An 8,064-nucleotide genomic window follows, 5' to 3' on the forward strand; every position below is an offset into this window, starting at 1 on the left:
TAGATAAGTGCTTGAATTGAACTATTTTCCTGTCCTGCTAAGCATTCAAAATGTAACGAGTACTTTTGGGTGTCAACGAAAATGTACGGGATAAAAAGTACAATATTTCATAAGGAATGTAGTGAAGTAAAAGTAAAAGTAGTCAAAAATATAAATAGTGATGTACAGATACCCCAAAAGTCTACTTAAATGGTACTTTAAAGTATTTTTACTAAAGTACTTTACACCACTGACAGTTACTTTAATCTCTTGTAATTTTTCTGGTATTTTTGTGTGTTTATTCTAGGTGAACAAAGTCATAATGCTTAACAAAGCAGTGTACATACATAGAACGTTGGGTTACAGACGTAACCATGGTTCTCTGAGTAGAGTAAGGGGCCGCCAAATTACTTATGGGAACTCCTTCCCCTTCACGTGATGATACTTAATAGCAAAGATGTATACAGTCACGCCACACCCTTACTGTACCTACATGACCTGTCACTATAAAAGGCGGTGTGGCATGACCTACTGTCTATTAATTCACTTGAACTCCACGGAGGTGGAGGAACGACATGAAAGCTTGGCGACCCATTACTCTACTCAGAGAACCAAGGTTACATCCATAATCCAATGTTTTCTTTCATTTTCGTAACTGGTCACCAAACGACCCATGGGGTCACCAAACGACCCATGGGGTCACCAAACGACCCATGGGATTTTTTATTTCACCTTTATTTAACCAGGTAGGCTAGTTGAGAACAAGTTCTCATTTGCAACTGCGACCTGGCCAAGATAAAGCATAGCAGTGTGAACAGACAACACAGAGTTACACATGGAGTAAACAATTAGCAAGTCAATAACACAGTAGAAAGGCTGTCTTTCAGACAACAGAGTGGGATAACTCACCATTTAACTTATTCCAGATGAGTCCCTGGGATGTCCTTATTTCCACCACAAGATGCAACATAATATAATTACTCAACAGGGTAACACAACATTTCAACTGTGGTGTACAACTGTATACACAAGCAAGCTGAAAGCTAGAACCTACAACATGAGGCTTCAATTGGGTGCAACAGCATCAAGAGTGGAAGGTCACTATTTACGTCCATCTCAAGTACAAGGTTCACAGTACGCTCACTTATCTGGGTTGACAGGGCGTGCCGTGTCCTTATCAGTACATGTTGTCCTCTCAGTACTGGGAGGAAGTGCCAGAGTGCAAGGTGAACCTCCTGGCGCTCCAGTACGTTTACGTAGCCATTGTCCATGGTGCTGACCATACACCATGGACCACTGACTGGTTCAAGACCGCTCCCCATCCCTGTAGGAAGGCATCTGTGGTCAAAGTCACCCGGGTTTCACGTCTACTCCTGCTCTGGCTCGTGACATCACTGGTATACTAACTACCGGTCCTGGCAACTCATCATTACGCACACCTGTGCCCCATCATTAGGCACACCTGGACTTCATCACTACCCTTATTACTTCCCCTTTATCTGGCACTCTGATGTATCACCCATCAGGCAGTATTGTTTCTGTTTTCATCTTCAGATGCTACTCCTGTTTTTGTATTCACTCTATGTTCATTCTGATGAAACTCACCGACTGCACCTGCTTCCTGACTTCCTGCGTCTTCGTCACACCTGGTTGTGACCTGTGGCTAGGAGAACTCCACTGGGAGTTTGAAGTGCTAGGGGTCACCACTGTATTTCTCTCCAGCAACTAATTGAAATGGTCATCTTTTTGTGTTTGTCCCTTCTGTTATACCAGCGCTGTATTGGCCGCATGTTGAGCAAGCCTAATGGTACAAAATGGACTGCAGCAGCTAGGTGTCCTAGGAGTCTCTGGGTCTCTAGCGCTGTCACCTGTTTTCTCAGTTTGAATGTCGAAAGACAATTTGTCAAAGATACCACTCTTTCTGGAGAGCGTTGCTCGCATGATTTGGTTGTCCAATGTCAAGCCCAGAGAATGTGCACATTGAGTGGGATTGAGTCCCAACTCAGAGGTGATGTGAGACCATGGATATGTGTGCCAAGGCTTGGCTTTGTGACCCTACACATATTACACATTGTGTGGAGTTCCCATAGGTTGTTTGGCGACCCGTTTTGAAAACAAAAGAGAACCACAGATAAATGTAGGTAATAAAGTAGTCAGTGTAGCCTCCAGTATCAATGTTAATGCATATTCTGTATTTCCACATTTTTTTATTTCAATTCTATGAGCATAGTCATTATTTTCTAGCAATTAGAATAGGTATATTAAATCCAGACCCTTGTAACAAATAACATTATGGATAGATTTCAATTATTGCATTTTATGGAAATCTGATGACACCAAATGCTGTTATACTGTATGCAAATTGATCAGTGCAATGGGAAAAAGTGAAAATGTAATCTAACCCATGGTAGATGGGCATCTTAAGGCTAAATTCATCTTAGGATATATATAGGATATTATGGTTCTAACGATGAACTTAGCTTTAAGATGCTCTTCAGAAACCGGGCCCAGATCTACCATGGGATTTCGGGCCCAGATCACAGCCTACTACGTTGGCTGATCATTTAAGAAAAGTGTCAACTTAAACTAAGAAACAAATAGAGCTTTCCTACAGATAATTTGCCTCATATTTTCTATTCAAAACAAACTGTTCTACTGTGAAAATATCGACAATTCAGTAACGTTGCTCGCCTCTTGAATTGTAATATTTCATATTTAATGAAAATAGTTAAGTATTTTTATGGAACCTCCTACCTGCCACTTCACGTATCCTAGGGGAACGTTTCTCGCACACACCAGCATTAATTACAGCAATGGTCGCCAGGTGGCAGGCGCACCAGAGATAGCCAGACTTGTTAATTGGGCCAAGGAACAGAAGTTGGGTTTTGGAGAAACGGCATCATTGCGTGCCATCATTGCGTGCCATCATCTGCAAGCAATACAACGGATGAAGACACAGCAAAAGTGATGTGAACAGATAGACGTGGTTATGGACAGCGAGGAAGAAGGGCCAAGTACAGTGTGAAGATGTGTGATGAGGAAGAATGGTACCAAATATAAACCGTATTCCACTGTCTCTGATGGCACAGAAATGTTACCTGACTACAGTGGGGATGAATTACCTGGGATGGCAGGTATAGTGAAGACCCCTGAGTCCGAGCCTCACCCCGATGGACATGCAAAGGATGATTCGGGCACAATGGGAGTGAAGTTGTTGGAGAAAGTGGATCCCTGCCTGTTGGCTGATCTACATATAGTCTTAGGCTGGGTAGAAAAGTAGTTGGGTACTGTTAAATAGGTGAAGGTGTGAGGACAGACGCTGGGAGACGAGAAGCAAGTACAGGGAGTGAAGATTTAATGGATAAACGGACATATAACGAAACAAAACCAGCATCTGGACAGGGAGAACAAAACGACAATAATGCAAACATGGGAAAGAAACTGAGGAAGTGACATATAGGGGAGGCAATCAATAAAGTAATAGAGTCCAGGTGTGTCCCATGAAGCGCTGATGCGCGTAATGATGGTGACAGGTCTGTGTAATGATGGGCCGCATGGCGCACTCGAGTGCCAGAGAGGGGGAGCGGGAGCAGGCATTACAGTACACCCCCCTCTAGGGGCGCCACCCGGCATCCCACTTGGGAGAGCCTGAAGCTGAGGCATGGGGGCCTGACGAGCCAGCTGAGGCGTGGGAGCCTGACGAGCCGGCTGAGGCGTGGAAGCCTTACGAGCCGGGTGAGGCATGGTGCCTGACGAGCCGGCTGAGGCGTGGGAGCCTGACGAGCCGGCTGAGGCGTGGGAGCCTGACGAGCCGGCTGAGGCGTGGGAGTCCGACTAGCCAGCTGATGCATGACTTGGGATGGGAGCCTGTTGAGCCAACTGAGGCAAGAAAACCTTTCGAGCCAGCTAAGGCATGGTAGCCCGATGAGCCAGCTGAGGCACCCCCGGTTCCTTCAACACCCCCGGTTCCTTCAGCACCCGGACCCGACGTCACCAAACCCCAACAAAAAATTTTAAAAACTTGCTGATCCTTCCAATATTGGTGTCTGCATTCTGTGAGGACAGACACTGGGAGACAAGAAGCAAGTACAGGAAGTGAAGATTAAATGGATAAACGGACATATAACAAAACAAAAACAGCGGCAGGTGAGTCCCATGAAGCGCTGATGCGCGTAACGATGGTGACAGGTGTGCGTAATGACGGACCGCCTGGTGCCCTCGAGCGCCAGAGTGGGGGAGCGGGAGCATGCATGACAGAAGGTAGCTCGAAGTGGACTTGTGATAACTTTCTGTGTCTCTTCCGTTCAGAGGAAGTAGACGCGTCACATCAAATGACTAGGGACAAGACCTGTGACTTGCTTTGCTCTCCGGAGCAGGGCAACTTTGACTGGAGTGGCATTAAATGTTGAGATTAGGCAACTGAAATGGAAAGTTCCCTGCTTCTGTGAAGCCTGCCGTTTGGTGCGACGCAGTCCTTGTGGCAAATGAGGTGAAACTGAGAAGACATTACATTGTCTGTCCTTTTGAGTTTTGAAGCAGACCTGGTCAAGTCATGTAAAGATATGCAGTTATCCAGTGAGAGCTTTTGTGTCGAACACATTAAGGTGTTAGAGATGCCAAGCTTATGATCATGTTGCAGCAGTGTGTAGGAGGGAGAATCCAAGATGTGAGAAGTGTGTAGGAGGGCATGGGACAAAGGAATGTATAGTATCGGTGTAAAAAACGGTGTGTGCCAATTGTCGGGGTGCCCATGTTGCTAGGGATCAGAGGTACCCGGTGCGAGAGAGACAGGTTGAGGTTGCCAGGGTTAGAGTAGAACAGAAAGCGCTGTATGCTGAGACAGTGAAAAGAGAAGGGGATGATAGGTCTAGGGTGAGAAGTAGGCCTAGGGTCAATACAGAGTGCTATGAATTTGTGCTTCAGTAATGTTTGGTTCTTAGAGTTCATTGCCATGGTTATCAACTATACCGCAGAAATGGAACATAAATCGCAGAAAATAGATGTTGTGGTGGCACCTACAGAGAAGTCACTGGGTGCACAAGGTTTTACTGCAGAAGTGTTGCAAGGTTTGTTGAACGTAAGAGTCCCGTCCTCCTGGGCCATTGGCCTGGTGTAGGATCAGTTAGATGATTATTCTTCACATTTTACTGGTGAAACTGCATCTGCACGTCAATCATTTGATTGATCTCTATCAGTTTCATGGGAATTACCAATGCATTTCGATCTTCTTGAATTACTGTTTTGTGAGCGAATTAGAGCAGATGGTGTCATCAAACTATTAGCCTTTCTTGTATTTTGTTTCAATGAAAGCATATATTCTTCCTTGTGGCTCTGTTGAGGTTTGTCTTTTGAGATTTTTTGTTGTTATACTGTTCAGCTTTAGCTAACCATCCTAAAAATCTAGTTAGAAATTAGCAGGTGTTATTGTTGCAACGGTAGACATGCTATGCTGTTATATTCGGTTCTGTCATGTGATCTTGTGAGACATTGATTCAGCTTTGAACTAACTTTACTAAATGAGCACCATTGTGAGAAGTGATAATCTTCCACTTGTAATAATATAATAAGTGATGAGTAGGACTATTAAATATAGCCAACAGATCGCGATGAGTGTTATTTTAAACAATTGGAGCGCCCTTGGTAGTTCTAAAGGGACAGCGCTAAATTAACTTTGATTTAATTAGCTTGAACACATGGTTACAATATACCCTATTATAGAATAAAAGAAAACAGAGGTGAACTATCAATTCATAGAATGTATTTGCATATATTTAATCATCAAATAAATTGACCAAGTAGTGAACATAAATAGTGAACATAAAGTAGTTAACATAAATTGCAGGCAATTTGTTTTAAAAATCACATTTTTGGTGTGTTGTAGCCTAGTCATGCATCTCAATTAACTATAATCTAAATGCATTATTACCTCCAACTTGGCCTGATTCAAATTTCCAATTTCCCAACCTGACATACCAAGCTATAACGGGCCCTATGTCTCAACCAATAGCCAATATAGACTAAATATCCCTAGCAGAGCTAAAGGAACTTCCAGAGAGGGTCAGGCTCTTGTGATTTGTGGTAGCGACTCTGGTTCAGGTGTCCTCAGCAGAATGGTGTCGCCGTAACCAGGTTGTTCTGGGTTCCACTGCGCAAGAGGGGGTCGTGGAGTTGTATGAACATCAAGGTGAATTTCATTTTTTTTTCAACGTTCTGATTGGCCAAAGTTTTCAAGCCTCCAACAGGCCTTCACAGTGCACACATGTAGCCTACAGTTCTTCATATTTCTCACCAACGCCAGAGAGAAGACAGGGAAGAAACCATAATTTATACTACCTACCTCTAGGCTGCTGTAGCCTACATATTTACAGCGCATTCAGAAAGTATTCAGACCCCTTCCCTTTTCCCATATGTTGTTACATTACAGCCTTATTCTAAAATGGATTTAAAATATGTTTTTCTAATCAATCTACACGGAATACCCCATAATGACAGAGCGAAAACAGTTTTTTTTAAAAAGTTTTCGCAAATGTATTAAAAATAACAAACAGAAATACCTGATTTACATAAGTATTCAGACCCTTTACCATGAGACTCAAAATTGAGCTCAGGTGCATCCTGTTTCCATTGATTATCCTTGAGATGTTTCAACAACTTAATTGGAGTACACCTGTGGTAAATTCAATGAATTTCACATGATTTGGAAAGGCACACACCTATCTATATAAGGTCCCACATGTCAGAGCAAAAACCAAGCCATGAGGTTGAAGGAATTGTCCGTAGAGCTCCGAGACAGGATTGTGTCAAGGTACAGATCTGGGGAAGGGTACCAAACAATGTCTGCATCATTGAAGGTCCCAAAGAACACAGTGGCCTCCATCATTCTTAAATGGAAGAAGTTTGGAACCACCAAGGTTCTTCCTAGAGGTGGCTGCCTGGCCAAACTGAGCAATCGTGGGAGAAGGGCCTTGGTCAGAGAGCTCCAGAGTTCCTCTGTGGAGATGGGAGAACCTTCCAGAAGGACAACCATCTCTGCATCACTCCACCAATCAGGCCTTTTGGTAGAGTGGCCAGACGGAAGCCACTCCTCAGTAAAAGGCACATGACAGCCCGCTTGGAGTTTGCCAAAAGGCACCTAAAGGACTCTCAAGACATGAGAAACTAGATTCTTTGGCCTGAATGTCAAGCAATATGTCTGGAGGGACCCTGGCACCATCTCTACGGTGAAGCAAGGTGGTGGCAGCATCATGCTGTGGGGATGTTTTTCAGCCATTTGATAACCATGCACATTTTTGTAGTCTTGCGTGATGTACCCCTTCCCCCTTTCCACATTTTGTTACGTTACAGTCTTATTCTAAAATGGATTTTAAAATGTTTTTCTTATCAATCTATACAAAATACCCCATAATGACAAAGCGAAAACACTTTAAAAAAATGTTTTGGCAAATGTATTAAAAATACCTGATTTACATAAGTATTCAGACTCTTCACTATGAGGCTAAGGTGCATCCTGTTTCCAGGATGCACCTGGAATTAGGATTTTAAAATATGAGAGTAAATAGAGCTTAAAATATTGGTAAACATCACCTTGTCTGAGAGAGATTTACATGGTTATCAAAAATTCACAACAGGGTAAGCCTACACAACACACAACCCTTATTTTAAGTGTTTCTAAAATTCCCCATGGGAAAAATTTACGCTGAAAAAACGATTGGAATTATTTCCCTTTTTAAAGCAAGATTCGATGGGTATTATGACACCACCATAGTGGGGCTCTATTTGGTTTGTCATTCTATCGTTTTTCATGGAATTATTGTGTTAATTGAATGTAATTGATTCAGGAATTTATAAGAATTATTTTCCCGTGTATTCTCAAAATTAAAAAGCTTCCTCAGTTCTATACACCTGTATCTAGGTGTACGGTTAGTGGTGCCATTTTTTCCCCTTTCCCCGTTCCTTTTTTATTTTTGTCACAAAATTAATATAACCTGACTGACAACACACTACCGCACAGCAGGTGGCGGCATGCTCAAACAAAATGAGCGATCGCCATGATACCAAAGAAGAAGACGTTGGCGGGCGCAGCAA

This window comes from Oncorhynchus keta, chromosome 34, assembly GCF_023373465.1.
Source record: "Oncorhynchus keta strain PuntledgeMale-10-30-2019 chromosome 34, Oket_V2, whole genome shotgun sequence".
In the NCBI taxonomy this organism is placed as follows: Eukaryota; Metazoa; Chordata; class Actinopteri; order Salmoniformes; family Salmonidae; genus Oncorhynchus; species Oncorhynchus keta.